At 45.6% G+C, this 22165-nt stretch overlaps 1 pseudogene; it reads right to left on the minus strand.

The window, feature by feature from the left end:
• Positions 1 to 19185: 19185 nt before the first annotated feature.
• On the minus strand, positions 19186 to 21166 carry LOC146856603 (18S ribosomal RNA; annotated as a pseudogene).
• Between the last annotated feature and the right edge of the window lie 999 nt (positions 21167 to 22165).

Here is a 22165-nt window from a genome sequence, read left to right on the forward strand (position 1 = left end):
GGAGAAAAAAATCACCAGGACGCATCAAGCCACAACTCCAGTGACATAGCCCACAACATGAATCTGTTAACGCGATCAAATGCACCAGAAGGGTCCAAGAATTTAGATAGCATTTAGAAGGTTAAAACCAGCATGTCTGGAAAGCCAATGTATGGTTTTTTTTTGGAGTTGCAGAGCGTCTTCAGTTAACCCTTCATCTAAGGGTAGAACGCTTCCCAAAATGAAGACATAAAAGGCGTGCCTGTGGAGGGGAGGTACTAGTAGGCAGTGGTCGAGATACCTTGCATTGGTATGAGAATGCCCATCCCCGGAACCTCTCACAATGCCCATCGCTGAATTCCAAGCTGAGGATGGATCACTATCAGACTGCTTGGGGGTGCAGCATCGGCGACGTCACCTCCAACCGCCTGAGGGTCATCACTGTAGCTGAGAGAGCTACATAGACAGCAGGACTGTTACCAGGGGCTCAGTAGCCCAAAGGCCACGTGCTTCATTCAGTTTCGACTCAATAGGATACAAACAAAATGGATCTCAAATGCACCCTTAATAAAACAGTTATGACGTTACTAAAGTCTTTCGTGACAGTAATAAAGAGGTCTGGGGGTATAGAGGGTATCGCAACCTCACAGGTGTTGGTCCCCATGTTGTTGGACAGTGGCGTTCTCATTGTCCACTAATTACGCTCAGGTGAACGATCAGTTGAAGGTGAAAGGGATGAGAGTTTTGTTTGGCTAGTGGTGGGCAACCCACCTAAATCAGTCCCATCACTTGAAAGCCCCCTTTCACACTCAATTTCATTGTTGGAGACTCCCACTGCCCATGCAAGAAAATTATCAATGGTAGTCTGAGTGGTGGTGGGGCCGACGTTATCTGGCACTTTGCTTTCACCATTCCCAGCTACAGACCACCAGGCAAACAGATGTTCGTAGGGGTGACTCGTTTGGGTGCTGACTAGAGCAGATGGGCCCGCTCTTAGATCGGTCTTCACCCGGGATATGCCAAGGTTAGCTCCGGGCCATGAGCAAAAAGCACTGTTTTGTAGCATCTCTCAGGTGGACAGATGAAGTCCCCGCTACCTACACCAGTAGTAATATGGACTTTGTGGCCCTCAGCCCTAAATACCAAACAGCAATATTAAAGAAAGCAACCTGTCTTGAAGTGAAGTGACAACTTCGTTTTGTACTCGTCATAAAAAAGAATTCAGGCTGGGTTCACCTTTCTGAAGAGAACAGAGATTGCTGAAGCATTGCGGTCTGAACAGCGTGGTTCATTAAACTATTATGTACCAAGGGACAGCCATTAAACAGCAACTCTCTGAACTTCCATTGGAAGGCATGAAATGTACCCAACCTTCCTTTTTCTTTGTATTTGGGTGCTGGCAGATTTTATATCCAAGTATGAATGCAGGACTGTACGTACCAGAACATACAAAAACGCAAGACTGAAAAACCTACTCATGCCTGACCCGGGACTGTCCATCACTCGCTTCAACGTGGAAGGTGGCTCAGTTGAAACAAACATGATCCAGAAGTGTGGAACAGAGCTGGAGAGCAGTGGAGCACTGTACATAGTGATTATGTTTCCATATAAAGTGTCTCAGAGATTGGGACTTAATGATTGGTGCTGCTGCCAGAGCCAGCTTCGACAATCAGCAGCCCCATCTGTAGGCTACTAAGAGAACTTTGCCACTCCTAGTGAGTACTTTATACATTTTACCCTAGTTTGTGGTGAACCCGCCATTTTCTGACCTGAGACTTGTATCACTTTGCGCTTCTTTGACAACATTTGTGGAGATCCCAAATACCAAGACTGGTGGCAAACGGAGGTGCCCAGCCCACCTGAAGATCATAGAGACTTGAGAACCCTTGTGGCTTGGTGACCACTGCTGCAGCATTGCCCCTTTGGGCAGCGCTGAAGGAGTGAGGGTCTGTGAGCCGCTGTTGCTGCTGCTCAATTCTGGTTCCTCCAAACACTACTGGTCAAGAACTGTGAGGGCTCAAGCAGCTCAGCAGCGACTGCTGCACTGCTGCTTCTCTTGAGCTGCATTGGCTCTTGCCTTATTCTTGCTTTTCTGCTCACGCAGCCAAGTGCTTCAGGGCCCGCGCACTTCTGTGACTACTGCAGAACCTGAGAACACTCACCACCAGCCCCGATGAAACCCAACTCGAGTTTGTGGTTCTTTCTCCTTCCTTCCGGCAGGGTGACGGCTTTTGGGATATCTTACTCTGGTGCTTTGACCTGGGTGCCTCCACCCTGCTGCTGTCTAGTTTTTTGTAAATGAATATGCAACAACAACTAAGACCAACAACTAACTTAAGTGGAGTCTTGGAAAGCGCAGTGTATGTAAGGATCCTGTATGTTCCCTCCAGGCCGTAGAGTGAATAAGATATCAGACTGTATGACTGCGACTACCAAAGCCTAACACTGCTCTCGGCTTTAGCCGCTCAAGTCAAGGATGTGCAACTGTATCCTTGTCATAACTATATTTAGGCATTTAGATGGATTTAGATAGTTATTCCAATCCTCATTTGCCAAAGCACTTTCCGAAATTACTAAGTATATTTTCTTAATGTATAGAGGCTGCTATCTTTTTTCAAATACTATAATACTGATACTGATTGGAGCACATACTAATTGTGAGAAATAACTGTGCTATTGAACTTTAGTATTCTACTCCAAGCTATCTTGTAATTTTAAGCCTTGGCTCTTAAGTTAATCTCACTCATTTGCTAATAATGTGCCACACAGTGCAAAAACTTGGGTAAAGTGTTTCTGTGTGTGCTTCCTTCATTTTAAATAACAAGATCAAGGTAGAGCTTTCAATAATCATCTATAATGATATCTTCATATTTACCCATCTGTGTGGTTCCTGAGGAAATGGCTTGTAAAGTTAGTATGGCAGTTACTGCTCAACTGTTTGAGTTGTTCCTCATCTGTCTTGTCTGATGTTTGGTTGGTGGAAATATCGTGTCTCTCTACTGTAGTAAAACTCAGCTACTGCATCTCAGAATTCGAAGGACTGTTCCATAGGATTTGAGATCCATATCTGAAGTCATGTGAAAAGTACGTGAGAAAATGTAATGTCTTTTGGTATTTTCAGTAATAGTGTGCAGAACATATTACCCCTGCTTGACTGGTGACATTTTGTTCTCAAAAAGGACATGTGGCTCATGGGCAGGACTCAGATATGGCACGCTCTTACTTGGGGATTGGCGTGGACTGCCTTGAAGATGAATTGACTTATTAATTGCCACTGGTGAGGTTTTGGGAAAAATGTGATGACAAGGTGGCAACCGTTAACTGGTGAATGCCTTTACATTTGTACACTTGGTGGCCAGGCAAGACTCCACCCTTTTGTTGTTAAAGTGGCTCTCACCACTGTTTGGAGCACTAGCCCAGGGGAGCAGCCCTAGAATCGACATGAACTTTACAGACTTCCTGCTGGGGCTCCTTTGAACTGGTCAGCATACAACAGTCAGTTCAGGGGGCCCTGTCCCAGGGGACAAGGTCCCAGCCATCTGTATGAGCTTCACAGACCTCTCACTGGGTTTTCTTTGAGCTGGGTGGCCTGGAGGAACATTCAACTCATCCCCAGTCTGGCAGCAGCATGTCCTGGGTAGGGAAGATGGCTCTGGTTGGTGCAGGATTTTCAAACCTCTCGCTAGATCTTCTGTGAGCTGGTCAGTCCAGAGCAGCAGTCAATGCCTAGAGCCCTGACCTAGAGGACCAGCCCTGAAGGCATCCACACGGGCCTCTCATGGGGGTGTGTTACATGTAGTATTCACAAAAGGCATTACATTCAATTGTTTCTTTAAGTGGGAGAACTTTCATGTCTCTGTTATTCTAGAGTTTGGAATGCAAGTTTGTAAGTAAGCATTCAGACCGAGAAATTGTGCTAGAAAAGTCGTGGGTTGTTAACCTCTGAATAAAAGCTTCTACTTGAACTTGGATGATGCCTACGATGATTTGATCATTCTTCCTTTGAGTGGGACGATCACTCTACAATTATTGGCGACGTTTAGAAAATTTGGAGGAACCCACCGACCAACCCGTGTTTAATAATTTGGATTACAAGGCTCAATAACCATAGATGGTTCAGGATTTTTGACAACTACCTAGAAGCGATTGACGCCACAAAATACTCTGCAACTAGAAAAAAAGCACTTCTATTCAATCACTTGGGCAATGCAGGTCAGGATGTATTCGATAACCTACCTGTAGTACCAGCTCCGTCAGGTGTGGAGGGATGGAATGTATATAACGAGGCCTTAGCTAGATTGGGTAGACAGTATGTAGATGAACCATCTGTTATGGTAGAACGCCATTTATTTTTTAAACGCAAACAAACTCAAGAAGAGTCCATTGAAGATTACTTGGCTGTTTTAAGGGTTCTAGCAGCTAAATGTCAGTTTGCATCTCAATTAGATACATATTTACATGACCAGTTAGTGTTTAACTGTCATAACAAAAAAATACAGGAACGTATTCTTACGTGTAAGAATCCTTCTTTAGACGAGGTTATGGATATTGCTAGAAGCATTGAACGTTCGGTAGTCTCCTCCAAAATTTTAACGCAAAGTCCCACCAACAGTGTAGAGTCTAATGTGATGCAAGTAGATTCAAATTCCGCAAACAATGATATGAGTATAAGTGCTGTTGTTACAAGAGTTAAAAATAATAGTTCAACAGAGAAAAAAGGCTCATGTTATAGATGTGGGTCAAAGTATCACATGGGGAATAATGCTAATTGCCCTGCACAAGGGAAAAGATGCAATACATGTAAGAAGGTTGGGCATTTTTACACAGTATGCAGATTTAGAAAAATCAAGGGTAATATCAATTCGATTGATATTGAACAAGAAGAGTTATGCAATACTATAAACAATATGTTGTCCACCATTGAGATAAATCATTTACGGGGTGACATACGAAAATGTAAAGGGCCTCTATGCAATGTCGCAATAGGTCCTATTGATGTAAATGTCATGGCTGATTCTGGATCTCCCATCACAATTCTAGATGAGAATACCTTCTGTAAATATTGGTCCAAAACTCTTCTAAAGCATACAGATGTTAATCCTAAAGCTTTTGGGGGGTTTGACATTACAATCAGAGGATATTTTTTGGATTCTGTCACATTTAAAGGGAGAGTAATCCATACAAAAATGTATGTCGCTGTGAATGGTAGAGATATTCTGGGTTGGCAAGATCAAGCAGATCTTGGCATCATTTTAAGACCCGGACACGCAGAACCAGTTACTTTGGGTGACTTACCAATATCAACCATTGTACCTAAGGTGGGAATGGAAAAGCAAGACTTAGGTGATTTGACCAATATATTATCAAAATATTCTAAGGTATTTTCAGACAAGATTGGTCTAGTCAATAATTTCCAGCACACTATCAAACTTAAAATGGATGCGTTCCCAGTTGTTCAAAAATGTAGACCTATTCCTTTATCTGCTAGGGAAGATTTGAAGAAAACATTGGATAACTTATGCGTACATGACATTATAACACCTGTTGAATCATCGGAATGGGTTTCGGCGGCTGTAGTAGCTCGCAAAAGTTCTGGCGAAATCCGCTTATGTGCAGACTTGAGAGTTCTAAATCGGAATATTGTTGTGGATTGTCATCCCCCTCCCAGAATTCAAGAGATGTTGGCGAACTTAGGTGGTAGTAAATTCTTTAGCACCATTGATTTAAAATCAGCATACCATCAGATCCCTCTCGCTGAAGAATCTCAACCTCTTACTACCTTTGTCACACCTTTTGGTGTTTTTATGTATAAACGCATGCCATTTGGTTTAGCTTCGGCGGCCAGTGTTTTCCAACGGTTAATGGATAAGATGTTTGCTGGTATAGAAGGTATTCAAGCTTTCCAGGACGACATATTAATTCACACATCCACAATGGAATCACATCTTTCACTACTAGACATGGTGTTACACAAACTTGAGGCAATAGGTATGACCATCAACAAAGGCAAGTGTAGATTTGTGACACAAGAAGTAGACTAATTGGGGCATAACATTTCGATTGATGGTATTAAACCAAAACTATCCCTTATCAATGCTCTAAAGGAAGCTCCAAGACCACTTGATAAAGATGCATTGAGAGCTTTTTTGGGACTCAGCGAATATTATGCTCGTTTTGTTCAAAATTATGCTATCACTGTACAACCTCTGAGAGACTTGCTAAAGAAAAATGCGAAATTCATATGGTCTGAAGAAACTCAATCATCTTTTGAAACAGTCAAGAGACTAATTTTAGAGGCTCCAGCTATTAGAGCTTTTTCTCATGGTCACAGTTGCATTGTTACAGTGGATGCAAGTTCAAAAGGTTTAGGTGCTGTGTTAAGTCAATTAGTTGAGGGTAAGGAGTATACTATAGCATTTGCGTCAAGGACTTTAAATAAGGCAGAATTGAATTATAGTACCATAGAACGTGAAGCTCTGGCGTGTTGTTGGGCTGTAGAAAAATTCAAAATGTATATTTGGGGTGCGAGGTTTCAACTATTTACAGATCACAAGCCATTAATATACATGCTGGGTGATAGCAACTCAAACAAGGCCTCCTCTAGGCTGATTAGATTGCTTGCTAGATTACAAGAATTTCACTTTGATATTAAATATATTCCAGGAGGCAAAAATATTAGGGCAGATTGTTTGTCTAGAATTCCGTTGGATAAGGAAACTGCAAATTCTGATAACAATAGTGATTCAGATGTGGTTTTTACCATCAATGATGTTACACAAATTAGTAAATTATCAGAAGAAGAGTGGATTGAGTGTGCACAGAAAGATCATTGTTTGGAGCGTGTAAAGAAAATTTTAGTTCAGGGATGGCCAGGTGACAGAAGTTTATCTATGCAAGACAAATGTTTTTCGCAAGTTTCAGCTGAACTTTCAATTGTCAATGACATTTTGTTAAGAGATAATAAAATAGTTCCACCTGAGTGCTTAAGGAGTAAAATTGTTAGTATGGCCCATGATGGACATTTAGGGATTTCCAGTACAGTAAGGAAAATCAAGGATGTGTATTGGTGGCCGGGTATTGACGGTCAGGTTAAGGGATATGTTGACAGATGTCCGGAATGTTTATGTTCGGATAAGCAGTGGCGTACATCCACTTCTCCTTTGTGTCCAGTGGAATGGCCCAAGGGTCCATGGCAAAAGTTAGGGTTGGATTTTTCTGGTCCTTTCAATATACTAGGTAATGATAGCAGATTTTTGATTGTTATAATAGAATACTTCTCAAAATGGCTATATTTTTCATTTGTAAAGAGTTCAGATTCGAGATCTGCTATCTCCTTTTTGCAGCGTCTATTCTTGATTGAAGGTCTTCCCTCTGAAATTGTAACTGACAATGGCACCCACTTCACCTCAGATGATTTTGAAATTTTTTTGGATGAATTCTCAGTTAAACATGTTTTGGTACCATTGTATAGCCCTGCTTCTAATGGTTTGGTGGAAAGAGCAAACAAAATGTTGAAAGAAGGGGTGCAAACCGCTATGAATAATGGGCTGGATGTACAGAGGTATGTTTGTGATAAGGTGTGGAGTTACAATATTACTCCACATTCAACCACTAACATATCTCCTTATATGTTGTTGAGGGGCAGGAAACCTGCTTCAATGTTCAGTCCATCGTGGTTGAAGGGAAAGGTCGAACAATGTGACTATCAGGAAATTGATTTGAGAAAAGTTAGGGAATTTGTGAAAAGAAAACAACAAATCTGTAAAGCAAATTATGATGCAAGGAAACATGTCAAAGTGATTTCATTAGTTCCTGGTGATTGGGTTCTTATAAAGAAACCCATTAGGGTTGTGAAAGGCCACTCGAAATTCTCTGAGCCAGCCAAAGTGTTAGAGGTCTCAAAGATGGCTGTCATGTTGCAAGGTAGGGGATGGTGGAATCGTAATGCCATAATTAAACTCAAAGAAGAGCAAGCAAAGATAATTTCGGATAAGATGAGATCTCAAGGTAAATATTCAGATCATTCAGATGGGTTTGATTTATGTGATCTGAACAATAAGAGTGACAAGATAATTATGGATGCTTGCAATTCCATTCCATTGCAAAATAGGGGAGAATGTGATAACAACACCATGTCGTCTCAGATATTGTGTCCTAGTGACAGCACTGTTCCAGATATTAGAAGTGGTAGTAAAGGAGCTGGTGACAATGTGGTTGTGAGGCATAGTTCCAGGACTAGAGTTCCACCATTTAGAAGCGAAGATTTTGTGTACTATTAATTTATTGTCTTGTAGCATATTGTGTGTTTTGTTTTGTTTGTGTATGAAAGGGGGATGTGTTACATGTAGTATTCACAAAAGGCATTACATTCAATTGTTTCTTTAAGTGGGAGAACTTTCATGTCTCTGTTATTCTAGAGTTTGGAATGCAAGTTTGTAAGTAAGCATTCAGACCGAGAAATTGTGCTAGAAAAGTCGTGGGTTGTTAACCTCTGAATAAAAGCTTCTACTTGAACTTGGATGATGCCTACGATGATTTCATCATTCTTCCTTTGAGTGGGACGATCACTCTACAGGGCTGTTCTGAGCTCGTCAGCCTGGAAGAGCATGATGTTCCTCCCCAGTCTAGTGGCACCATACCCTCGGTTGGGAGGATAGCTTTGGCCAGTGTCTGGAGTCCTGGCCAGGGGACCAGACCCCAGGTACTCACGCAAGCTTCACAGACCTCTCACTGAGACTTATTTAAGCTGGCCACCCAGAGTAGCAAAAGAACCCTTCCTGTTCTGGCAGCACCCAATCCTGAGGAGGGTGGCCAATTCATGATGTTGCCTTTAGCTATAGCCCAGGGGACTAGGCCAAAGGCATCTGTGCATGCGTCTCAGATTTCTCACAAGGGCTTTTTTAAGCAGGTAGCAACCTGCTCCCTGCTGGTACTGTAAGCCTAATTGGTTGGCCCTGAATACCCAGGGGTGCTAACTGACCTCATGGAATCTAGGCCTAGTTAGATGATGTGAGTTAAACCCCTGTGCAGTCTGGTCCTATCCAAAATTGCATTTTTCTAAACCATTAAAACCCTGTAAAGTGGGGGGCTTATGGATCCCAGGAGAAGTAACAAGTTAGAGATAGTGGGGCCAGCTGGCCCTTCATCATTTGGCCCACTCACCACCTTCCAGATGATCATGCTAGCTTCCAACCAGCTAAGCCAGGTCAGCCATTGACAAGATAGCCCAGTCACAGAGGAACTGCTAATTAGAGTTCCCAAGCCCACTGCAGCCACTGATCATCCCTGCTGGAACTGCTGACCAGAAAAAAAATCCAGTGTATTGGAGATACAAATCCACTTCTTCCCCTTGCCAGAACCTAATCAAGCCATATGGTTCTAAATCTGAAAAAAGGAGTGTGCCTCCACACCCTATTTGGCTCAAAGAATGACTTTCAAGAGATTAAAAGTGAGATTGCTGGCCTACTATCCCAAATATGCAGTGCACTGGTGTCAATGGAGGTGGCCACTTTTCACTTGAAGTTCAGTTCCCAAACATGAGGCTCTCTGCACTGGCCTATTGAGGGCTATCCCAGACCAACCAATAGCTCCACAGTTCTGTGGTATCATTAAGGTTTGAGAGGCATCTGACTTAGAGGTCGTCTACCATAGTCCCACAGACGGCTGCTTTACCCCATGGGTTACTCAGTCAAGCACATATACCAAATGTTTGAACATACGGTTTCTATCTTACTGTGTAGGATTACTAATGCTACAATACATCAGTAGGTTATTACATAATTGTCCCACAATTGTGTAAACCCAACCCACACTTTCTACTTGTAGGTGAATGTTAGACCTGGCACCATTGGCGTGAGTCTACCTTCCATTTTTTGCTGTTGCCTCCTGTGTTTTTGCTATATGTTTGGCTGGTCTAGATGCTTTTGGGCACTGTGCCACTGCTATTCAGTGCCACAGTGCAAGTGCTCCGTATTGTAAAGTGTTGTATTGGATTAGTGACTCTATAATTAGTTTATTTGATTTACTTGTCAGACCCAAGTACAGTGCACCATGTGTGCCCAGGGCATGTAAATCAAATGCTGGTGGTGGGATTGCAGCACTGGTTGTGCACTACTAGTGAGTGCAGACCATAACGTGCCCACATACTTTTTGGTAGAATGTTCCTTGGAGCTTCTTTTTGCTTTTTGAGAACTGCCATCTGTTTTTCACCATGAGCAAAGCAGCATCCATCGCATCTATGGATCTACAGTTTGAAGAATATAGGGTTGATACCTACACTGTGCCACAGCTTGAAGCCTTCTGTAAAGAATTTAAAATCACTGTGAAAGGCATTGCCAAGAAGGAAGAGTTCCAAAAGGCGCTGAGGGCCTGGTTGGAATCTAGAAATGCTATTGAGCCTCTTGAAGAGCCTAGGGATGAGGCAGAGAATACAGATAGGCAGCTGGATGGGCCATTGGGCCTGACCGGGGAGAAAGTACATTCAAGGCAAGGCAGCAGTGTTTCTTCAAAGGGCCTGTCCCCAGAGGAGCTGGAGGACAGGGAGAGAGATAGGATGCATAGAATGGAGCTAGCCAAGCTCAAGATGGGTGGGCAGATGGAGTTAGAGAATTAGGGGCATATCAGCAACAACCGGCGTTAATTATCGCTAAGCGCACTTGGCGCTAGGATAATTATCACCGGCTATCGCTTGTTTTTATCGCGGAGATAGCGCGCTATCAGCAACGCCTATCTCCAGAGCGATAAAAACAACCGAGCTAGCTGCCAAATGTGCAATTATCGCTGGGATTCCAGTGATAATTGCACAACATTTGGTACTATGTTGCTGATAGGGCTACACATACTTAGCCATGATATCCACCTTCCATAGGATATCATGGCTAAGTCAGTTTAAAAGCAGGCATAAGGAAAGTAGCGCTAACAGAGGTTAGCACTACTTTTCTTATCGCTCTGCAGGTTAGGGTGAGGCTTGATAATAGGAGAAATGTCGCTTAGCGACATTTGTCCCGTTATTCTGGGGAGTAACGCCTACTTTGCATCTCATTAGAGATGCAAAGGTCGGCGTAGGGAAAAAGGGTGCTAACATGCGAATATGCATGTTAGCACCCTCTTGCTGATAGGCTGATGGTTTTATCTCCGCTTTTCTAGCTTTTAAAGCCCTTGCTGATATGCCCCTAAGAAGTTAGCCTTGGAGGAAAAGAGGATGCATTTAGAGCATGAAAGGATGTTGAGGGAATTGGAATTGAAAGCCAAGAGTTTAGAGATTACTCCCTCTGGTGGCAGCACACCATCCATGCCTGTAGAAACAAGAGTGTTCATTCCCAAGGATCTTATTAAGGAGTTTCATAAGAATGAAGATATTGGGTAATGGTTCAAGGCCTATGAAGTAGCTATGTGCTCCCACCGGGTCCCTGAGAACGATTGGGGAGCGGGGTTGTGGGGGCTGTTCCTCAGTGATGGGTGGGACACTTTATTTGATTTGCCTTCTGAAGAGCAGAATTCTTATGTACACATGAAAGAGGCCTTAATGTCCAGATATGGGTTGACCCCTGAGCTTTATAGACAAAGGTTTAGGAATTGTAAGAAACTGGAGTCTAGCACTTGGGTAGAATATGTTTCTTTCTTTGGCAGAGCATTGGATGATTGGGTGAAGGGTAGCAATGTGAATGATTTTGAAGCGCTCTATAATTTGATTTCATGGGAGCACTTGTCAAATAATTATTTTCCAGAGCTATGCCAGCACCTTTTTGATAGCAAGATGACTAACCCTAGGAAGCTTGCTGAGGAGGCGGACCGCTTGGTGAGCACCAGGGTCCAGAAGGGTCATGTGGGAGACTCAGCCAAAGGTGGGCAGGGTCCCCAGCAGAAGAGTGGGGGGACAAGGGTAAACAGAGGGAGTTCCAGAAAGGGCCCCAAAGTAATCCCCAAGGATCCCAACCTCCCCCTGAGAAGAAGCTCGGGGCCCGACAGGTAAACCTGTTCACAGAGGACCCCTGAAGTGCTTCAAGTGTGGGGAAGTGGGCCATAGGTTTTATGATCCCCAGTGCCCACAGAGGGACAAGACAGCACCCACTGGTACACCACCCCGGCAGATGGTGAGTGTAGCCCTGGGGAAGGAGATGGTTGCCCAAGGTGGGTGGGGTCCCTCAGAGATGTCCCATATCTCTTTAGGAGACTTTGAGGGGGTCCCCAGGACCCAGCTGCCTAATAACACTAAGAAGTACAAGCAGTGGGTGACCATCAATGGCCATAGAGTGGAGGCTCTTAGAGACACTGGAGCCAGTGTGACAGCTGTCAGGTGTCACCTGGTATCTGAAGAGCAGGTGGTCCCCAATGCATTGTACACACTGCAAGGTGGCTCAGGTTCCCTTCGAGTTGGGGGGGGTGTCTGTGGTACTCTTCAAGTAGCTTTGAGGCCAGCCATGACTATTGACTGTCTGTTGGGTAACGATTTGGAGAGCTCCCCTTGGGCTAAGGTCGAGCGAAGTGCTCATTTGGAGATGTTGGGTCTGCCTGGGTGGGTGTGTGTGACCACACAGTCCATGGCAGCCAGTAAGTGTGTTCAGGAGGACCTGGAGCCTAAAAGAGTGGCCCAGGTGCCTACCTTAAAGAGAAGAGGCCGGGGGCGTGGGAAACCCACCCCCACAGTTCCCACGGTCCAGAAGGAGGCAGACCTTGCAGAGGATGCCCAGGGACCTACAGGGGAGCAGGTAGCTGAACTGGGGGACCTGCCTGAGCTGACCCATTGGCAGCAGGAAGGAGGACCCTCCAGGGAGGAGTTCTGCGAGGAGCAGAAGAAGTGACCTTCTTTTGTGGGTTTGCGGCAGCAGCTGCAAACCAGGCAGCAGGTGATCAGTCTGGATCACATTGAATCTACTGGGAGAATGGTCTCCTGTATAGTGAGCCTAAGGTTGCTGAGCCTGGGTCAGCCTGTGTGCTGGTGGTACCCCAGCACTTCAGAGCCTTCCTACTGGGGCTGGCTCATGATGTGCCTTTAGCAGGACATTTGGGGCAGGACAAGACATTTGAAAGGCCTGTCACCCACTTTTATTGGCCCCAAATGCGCAAGAGCTCAGATACTCATTGCAGGACCTGTCAGACTAAGTTGCCAGGCAAGTGGAAAGAGTGGGAGGAAGCAAAGGTCTCCTCCCCAGCCACTCCCTGTGGTCAGCACCCCCTTTGAAAGGGTGGGCATTGACATTGTGGGGCCTCTGGATCCCAAGACAGCCATGGGCAACAGGTTCATCCTGGTCTTGGTGGATCATGCCACCCGGTACCCGGAAGCCATCCCTCTCAGGACAGTGACGACCCCCTGTGGTGGGACGGGCACTGATGGGGATTTTCTCCCGTGTGGGGTTCCCCAGAGAGGTGGTGTCAGACCGTGATACAAACTTTATTTCCAAGTATATGAAGTCCCTGTGGCAGGAGTGTGGGGTAACTTATAAGTTCACTACTCCTTGCCACCCCCAAGGTAATGGACTGGTTGAGAGATTCAACCGGACCCTCAAAGGCATGATTCTGGGTCTTGAGGAACCCATGAGGCACAAGAGGGACGTCCTCTTGCCATGCCTTCTCTTTGCTTACAGAGAGGTGCCACAGAAGTCCTTAAGGTTCAGCCCCTTTGAACTGCTCTATGGTCACCCTGTAAGAGGACCTCTGAGTTTGGTAAAGGAAGGCTGGGAGAAAGCTCCCAGGAAACCTCCCCAGGATGTATATAGTTACATGCTGGCCTTAAGAAACCAAACGCGACGTTTCAGGCAACTCGCCCAGGCAAATCTGGAAGCCAGCCAGGAAGAGGTGTAGCGGTGGTACGATCAGAATGCCACTCTGATTGAGCTTCAGCCTGGTCAGAAAGTTTGGGTCATGGCCCCCGTGGAGCCCTGTGCGCTCCAGGATAAGTGGACCTGACCATTTGAGGTGGTGGAGTGCAAGAGTGATGTCACCTACTTAGTGGATTTCCGGCCTCCAAGGAACCCTTTGCGGGTCCTGCATGTCAACCGCCTGAAGCCCCACTTAGAAAGGTCCAAAGTGGGCATGCTCCTAGCGACAGATGCCGGAATGGAGGAGGAGTCTGAGTCTCTTCCTGACCTCCCGTCTGCAACAGAGCAAGATGGGTCAGTGGATGGTGTTAACCTCTCTTCCACCCTGACCCCTGAGCAGCAGAATGACTGTCGCCAGTTGTTGGGACAGTTTTCTGATTTGTTCTCCCTGATTCCCAGTGTCACTGATTGGTGTGTCCATGATGTAGACACTGGAGACAGTCCTCCTGTTAGGCACAAAACTTACAGAGTGACTGACATGGTGAGAGCTTGCATCAAGGAGGAGGTCTCCAAGATGCTTGTATTGGGGGTGATTGAGTCCTCTAACAGTCCTTGGGCCAGCCCAGTCGTCTTGGTCCCAAAGGCTGCCGCACCTGGTGCCACGCTAGAACTCCAGTTCTGTGTGGACTACCAAGGGCTCAGTTCAGTCACCAGGACTGACGCGCACCCCATCCCCAGAGCTGATGAGCTCATTGATTGGTAAGGGGCTGCCTTGTACCTCAGCACATTTGATCTAACGTCTGGGTACTGGCAGATCGCCTGGACTGATCGGGCAAGAGAGAGGGCAGCATTCTCCACACCAGATGGGCACTACCAGTTTCGGGTTATGCCCTTTTGGATGAAGAATGCCCCTGCCACCTTTTAGAGGTTGGGCAACCAGGTGTTGGCTGGACTGGAAGAGTTCAGTGCCGCCTACCTGGATGACATTGCAGTGTTCTGTGCCGGTTGGGAAGAACATCTCTGCCACCTCTGGGAAGTGTTGATGGCACTGCGGAGAGCAGACCTCACGATCAAGGCGAGTAAGTGCCAGATCGGGCATGGGTCTGTGGTGTACTTAGGACACCAGGTTGGGAGCGGCCATGTTGCGCCCCAATAGCCCAAGATTGAGACCATCCTGGCTTGGGAACCCCCCAAAACCCAGACAGAGGAGAGAGACTTTTTAGGACTCACTGGGTATTGCAGGAGGTTTGTCAAGGGGTATGGCAGCATTGTTGCACCCTTGACAGAGCTGACTTCCAGGAAGCAGCCCAAGAAAGTGAACTGGACTGACACCTGTCAGAAAGCTTTTGATGCCCTGAAGACTGCCATGTGCACGGCGCCCATACTTTTGGCGCCCAACTTCTCTAAAGAGTTCATTGTACAGACAGACGCTTCAGAGCATGGTGTGGGGGCTGTTCTTTCACAGATGATTGAGGATGGCCTAGACCAACCTGTAGCCTTTATAAGTAGAAGGTTACTTCCACGGGAACAGAGGTGTAGTGCAATTGAGCGCGAGGCATTTGCTGTGGTCTGGGCACTGAAGAAGTTGAAACCATACTTGTTTGGGACTCACTTCATGGGTTCAGACAGACTACAGGCCCCTCAGATGGTTGATGCAGATGAGGGGTGAGAATCCAAAGCTATTGAGGTGGTCCATTTCCCTACAGGGGATGGACTTCATGGTGGGACACTGCCCTAGTACAGAACATGCCAATGCTGATGATCTGCCCAGATTTTTTCTCCTTAGTGAAGAGAACTCCCAAGGGGTGGGTAGTTCTACCCACATTTCAGCTGGAGGGGACACATGTTAGACCTGGCACCATTGGCGTGGGTCTCCCTTCCATTTTTTGCTGCTGCCTCCTGTGTTTTTGCTATATGTTTTTCTGGTCTAGATGCTTTTGGGGACTGTGCCACTGCTATTCAGTGCCACAGTGCAAGTGCTCCCTATTTTAAAGTGTTGTATTGGATTAGTGACTCCATGATTGGTTTATTTGATTTACTTGTCAGATCATAGTACAGTGCACCATGTGTGCCCAGGGCATGTAAATCAAATGCTGCTGGTGGGATTGCAGCACTGGTTGTGCCACCCATAGAAGCAGCTTGTAAAGTGTGTCTCGGGCCTGCCATTGCAGAGCCTGGATGCAGTCTGCGATGTTAATGTCGACTTGGCAAGTGGACCCACTTGCCAGTCCCTAAACCTTCCCTTTTCTACATTTTAGTCACCCCTAAGTTAGGCTCAAGGGCAGGGTGCAGTGTATGTAAAAGATAGGACATGCCCTGATGTGTGTGACATGTCCTGATAGTGATTTACAGCCAATTTTGTTTTTCACTATTGCAAGGCTACCTATTCCCCTAGGCCAGAATGGGCAGTTTGATTATAACATCTTATAATCCTAACTGACTCAGGGAACTAGGTAGAAATTCAAATTTAGTATGCCTGAACTCAGAATGATAAAATACATATTTTAGTGAAGTTGGTTTTAACATTCTGTGTTTGAAAATACCACTTTTAGAAAGTAGGTAATTTCTTGCCTAACCATCCAAGCCTGCGTCTGGTAGGTTGTGTATTCCATGTCTGGTTTGTGAGTGACAGGGGATGGGATGGCTCCAGGAGACAGGGTGAGTCCGCACAAGGCTGAATAGACCTATCTGCATGAGGAGTGGTGGGGGGAGTAGCACCTGGGCCTGAATTGGGCTGTGCCTGCCTTCCACAATGCTGGCTCCACCTCCTGTGGTGCGTCTGATGACCCTGGCCCACACTGTCAAAGAAAAGAAGGAGTCCTGTAAACAAAGTGCTCCAGGACTGGACAGAACTGCTTTGGACTAGGTACAGACACTCTAAGCCTTCAGAGACAAAGGATGTTGGTGTATAAAAGGGGGACCCAGACCCCAGAACTTTAGATCACTTCTGGGAATCAAGACGAACCATTGCCAAGGAGAAGAACCAAGGAAGCTGAAGGAGGAGACTGCCCCTGTGCTGTGCTGTTGGGGTTGGCCTGCAATGGTTACTTTATTGCCAAGGAAAGGAGAAAAGGAACTTTGTGTGTACTTTTGAAATCTTGAAGAAGAATCTCCAAGGGCTTGAACTGAGCTTGCCTCCTGCCTGAAGTCTCAGGGATACAAGACTTCACCACCAGCTCCCCTGAATTCCCTTGCTGTGGACTTCTGCCTGCAGAGAGATGCCTGCTGTTGTTTGGGCCCTCTGAGAAGACTGCGAGTCGCTGGGAGCTGGAGGCGCGACACAACAAGGAGAAGCATGTCGCCACTACAGCCGTTGCCGTCGCATTGCCGAAGACGCGTGCCACCACTGCAGCTGTTCGCCGTCGCATCATCGACGAAGCGCGTTGCATCACCGGAGAAGTGTGTCGCCGCCGCAGAATTTGCCGTCGCATCACCGGAGAAACGTGTCGCAGGGCCTGTCGCGGCTCAGAAGTTACCGAGTTCGCCGCACGGCCGTCGGGCATGCACGCATCGCATCCAACGTTGTCGCATCGCACCAAGACGCCATTTTCTCGCATCGCACCGGATCGTCGCATCACATCGAAGCGCCATCTTGTCGCATCTCACCGGATCACAGTAAGAAACTGACGCATCACCTCCTCTCCGGTAAGGAACTGACGCATCACCTGCCCTGCGCTGCAGTAAGGAACCTATGCATCACCTCTCCCGAAGCAAGGAACTGACTCACCACCTTCCCTGCGACCCTTTTGTTTGTATTGTGTGATGTATCTAAGGTACTTTGAGAGTAAAGAGTCGCATTTACCATCTACATTGAACTAAGCTAATTTCTACCTTTTTAGAGACTATTTTTGATTACAGTATTGTGGAGTTTTGTGGTTTGGTCTTGTGTTAAGTCTAGTAAAGATTACTTATTTTTATTAACTGGTGTGGTGTCCATTTGTAGTGTTTTCACTGTTATACTGTATGTGTTTACAAATGCTTCACACACTGCCTCTGAGATAAGCCTCTCTGCTCGTGCCAAGCTACCAAGGGGGTGAGCAGGGGTTATTGTAGGAGTGTACCCCCTTTTCCTGACTAGAAGCAAGGGTCCCTATTTGGTCAAACGTACCTACCTCTGCCAACTAGAGACCCCCAGGTCTAACATTGAACAATCCAATGATTGGTGAATTCTGTTTCAAAATGATTGGAAAAGCCAACATCAAAGGATCAAAAAGCATTATCGCTATAAAGTTTGGCTTCCACAAGTCAGCTATCACTGTTGTAACTTTTCAGAAACCTTCTTCTTGAAACCCAAAAAGTCAGTAACAGGTTTAAATTTAGCAGGTCAAAACATCTGATCTCAGGTCATAGTTGGATGCTGAAGCATAGGGATCCAGAAAAAGCCCTGGGCCCTGGGTCCACCAAGGGTGGGCCTCTTTTGCCCAAGAAACGCAGTAGTGTGTCGAATCCTGGATTTGAGGAAGACTCCTGAAGGGTAGGACTCAAAACGTGCACCCTATGGGGTAAGATTGTCTCCTGGTCACAGAAGGACACCTCAGGCAATGGGCAGCTGTGAGATAAAACAGGCAGCCACACATGGCATGCAGTGAGGCACCCTAGGTTTTCACCCCAACAAAGAACAGGCCCCTGCTCTTTTCCTAGGAGGGTGGTCAGACATGCTGGCAGGGTAGTTAATGCGCCCAAATTGTGGAACTCTCTTCCATTGGAAATTTCTAGTGAGGGCTCGCTACCTTTATTTCGTAAGGCCTTAAAGACCTGGCTCTTTCGTGGTCCTTCAGTATGAGCATGATCTTTCTCTTCTCGTCTCTTGATGTTCTGCATCCAGCGCCTTGACGCCCTTGGGCTAAGTTCGCGCTTTTACAAGTCTAAATTCATTCATTCATTCAGCTCCAGAAGTCTTATGAAGGGCGATCAAATCTGACCTTGGGAGGACTATGGGAGAGAAGACCCCTGCAACAGCCCCAGCCATACCATAGAAGGGCCACATAGTGACTTAGGTTCAAGTGGCCCAAGCTGCCCTGATGCTCTGGAATGGACAATTTTTGATTATTAAGAAAATAGATGGGCTTGGAATAGGTATGTAAGACTAGGTGGTAGGCTTCTTGGGACCTGTCCAGGAATACACTGCAGTTTGGGTCCCCACTGACTGTGCTGGATGAGGGTGAGTTCTGTCTTGGGATGGCCTTCTGTTGCACTGGCCCAGCTGTCATGGTCCCCATGTGTGCCTTTGCCAACAGACTGCTCCTGCTCTAAACTTGCCCATGGGGCCTCCCCAATGAGAGCCCTGGGCCATACGCAGCCTGGTCTTCGGGTTTAGGGTCTTCTGGAGAGGAACCCACCCCACAATCAGTGCTCATCTAAACACTCAGCGGCTGTGAAAGACTCTGCCAGCCAGTGAAAGAGGAGAGGGCCAGGTTCTGTGCTCCATGCTGGAAGCAGATAAGGTCATGCAGGCACCGTTGCTTCATTACAAGTCTTGTTACAACTTTTATTTCCTCTAAATATTTAAGTATGATCATTCCTTCTGCACTCCCCTATGGTTGTAGCAGATGTAGGCGGGGCTGATCAGAGGATCTCGTAAAACCATTCAATCAGTAGTCATGATGTTAGGTGTGTTGGGAGGGCAGGGAGTTAATCAGTGTGAGCGTATGACTCCCAATTACTGGGAAATCCTTGTTCATAGGAAATAAGTGCAATTTGCAATCCCTATCACAAACATGCTTCAAATTGTTACCTGCATCTGTTGATGATGGGTAGATAGACTCTGATCCATTAACTTTAATGCACTGGTGACCCTGGCCATCAAGAGAATCACTGACCTGTTATTGCTTGATCTCAGAGTTGCATAACTTTTTGGAATGGGAGAATCTCATTTTTTATCAGAATTAAGTAGACAAATTGCTGTATCACCTAAGAACGGCAATGCACCATCATCAGCAGAATCAAGATAGATCTAGCAATCTCTCAGTCATTTTCTTGTCCAGGTTGGGCAATGTTTCAACTGTTGAGTCAAATTAAGCCATAGGATCCACTTATGGTGGTGCCCTTCTGTCAATTCCTTTTAGTTTTGCAACCATGCTCCCCAACAGAGCCCAAAGAATTTGGTTTCCCAAAAACTGCTTGGTGGGTCATGGAAATAACACTGCCAGATCACTAGCTAGCATTGTTTATGGTTGGAATTACAACAGCTTCTGATCATCTTTAATACCCCAGCTTTCATTCTTGAATAACAAAACATTAGTTTTGATTTATCTTGTTATGGGTAAAGAATTTCACTTGTAGCAGCACAAAATAAACGCCCCAGCAATCCCTCTTAATCATGGGCCCAGTTATATTCCATTATTCCTAGCAGAACTATTATGGTGACCAGTCTGCTTTGAGCACTCTAATTTTAGTAATTTTAGAAAGTAAATGCTTTGGACCCCCAGGACTCTCAGTCACGAGCGTCGAGGGTGCTCACACCAAAAGGCGGGTTTGAGACTGGTGGTAGCATACCTCATGCTGGACAGCTAACTCTATCTGAATATCCAGCTACAAACTTTTCAACTGCTTCAACTTTGGCATACGCTATTGGAGCTATAATTACTGCAACTGCTGGCAACAGAAGTGTAGCCATTCCAGTTCCAGGACCTTGTAAGTGTCCTGTATTGTTATTTTTCATCACTACCTCCCTTAGTCGAGAGTGGGTAATTTGTTTGCCTGCTGAATTTCCTGGATATGGATGCCGGTTCTCAGGTTCCCTCTCCGGAATCAATCCCTGAAGCCTTGTTATTAATGACTACCATGCAGTGTATTTCACACAATTTCCTGAATTTGATGCTACACTTGTTAGGCAAAATTCCCCAAATGATGCCATTACCCCACTATGCGTCATTAAATGCCAATGGAGGTATACATTTACAGCGAACATGCCATTTGCAATAAAAATTTACCAAACAAGCATGGGAAGAAGAGACTGCAAGTAGGTGTTGTTTATGTTGCTTTTGTTTTTTGCACTTTATTTTAGCTCAAAGTGCATTCTCGCTTCAAACACAGATGAACTGATTCATTAAATATAGTGGTAAATGATGGATTTGCATTTCACATGAAGTTCACACACTCCTAGTGCTAGGCACAAAAAGCATCAATGAAAGTTGATGGGGCAGACATCTGAAAGTATCATCATCATCACAGGGATATGCGATTGGTTGAGGATGGTTTGAGTATCCAAAGGAGCCTAAATTGATCTTGGTCTAATAAATGCAGCATTCTGGGAGGTAAGTGCTCATCAGCTTGTATTGACTCTACATTGCCATGGTTATGCAAGCAACAGATGGAGTGATCAAAGGAACCATAAATGATTTAATCAGACATTTGTAGTTTCAATTCACAGCCATGTGCATGGCTTAATCTTTGAGACAAACATATGCAGTCAGTCAGTCAGTCAGTCAAAATTACTTTATTCGGTTCGTATCAAGAACCATAAAAGTACGACACATCAAATACATACATTATAGATGACATTAAAATTAAACATTTACAAATATGTTTTAAAACAATGATAAAAATAAGACTTAGTCAGATTTAATCAGAGTTCAAAATTAATTATATACAACACTATGTCCACTTGATTTTTTTCCTTAGTCTCATCGCAATAGCCAAAAAGTTATGTTGTAAATTGAAACCACGATGTGATTAAGCATTTACTAAAGACATGAATTCTCCTGCCTTACACATGTCTCTTTCGTTATGTTGACTGAAGTTTGGACTCCATTTTGTATTGTTATGTCTCCACGTGCTCAACACGGGAAGAGTCCTATCTTCGTGTTAGTTGCTCTTGTAATCTGCCTAGTAACATTCTATAAATAGTTCCTTTGTCCGCCTGGCGCATGCCCATGCTTGACCACATCTGTTATCAGTTAGTCCTTGCTTGACCATGTTTTCGCGGGCTCAAGGAGTATGTCAGCTCCGCCCACATATTGATCTTGTATTGAAAATGTCCATAAAAGGTAACATTCCTTGCCTCATGTTGTATCCTCCCACTTATGAGCCCCTCTGTTGTGTATAAAAGGGGACCATGTACGCAAGTTCTTTGTGCTACTCTATGCAATACTGAAGGGTATTGTATGGATTGTAGGACCACCCTTAAGGGTTAATAAACCTTGTCTTTGTACTTTGCAGTTTCCGTGCCAACTTCCTTATAGATTCCATTGCAGGAGAGCGAACCCTTGTGTCCTGCGGGCCTAGCTGGGGCCTGTATTCATCAATTGGCGCCCGTCACGTGGGGCTCATCGGCGACTCGGATGCTCGAAGGATTGGTCGCGACGAAGGTGAGGAATTTGGCCGGGGATGTGATCACTGCCAGAGGCACTTTAGTCCTGGCATCCCGAGGTTTTTCTTCCTTCCCTTCCGAGCTGACCATCTGGGTGGCGCCGGTCCTCGACTGAGAC

Source organism: Triturus cristatus, chromosome 4_1 (genome assembly GCF_964204655.1).
Source record: "Triturus cristatus chromosome 4_1, aTriCri1.1, whole genome shotgun sequence".
In the NCBI taxonomy this organism is placed as follows: domain Eukaryota; kingdom Metazoa; phylum Chordata; class Amphibia; order Caudata; family Salamandridae; genus Triturus; species Triturus cristatus.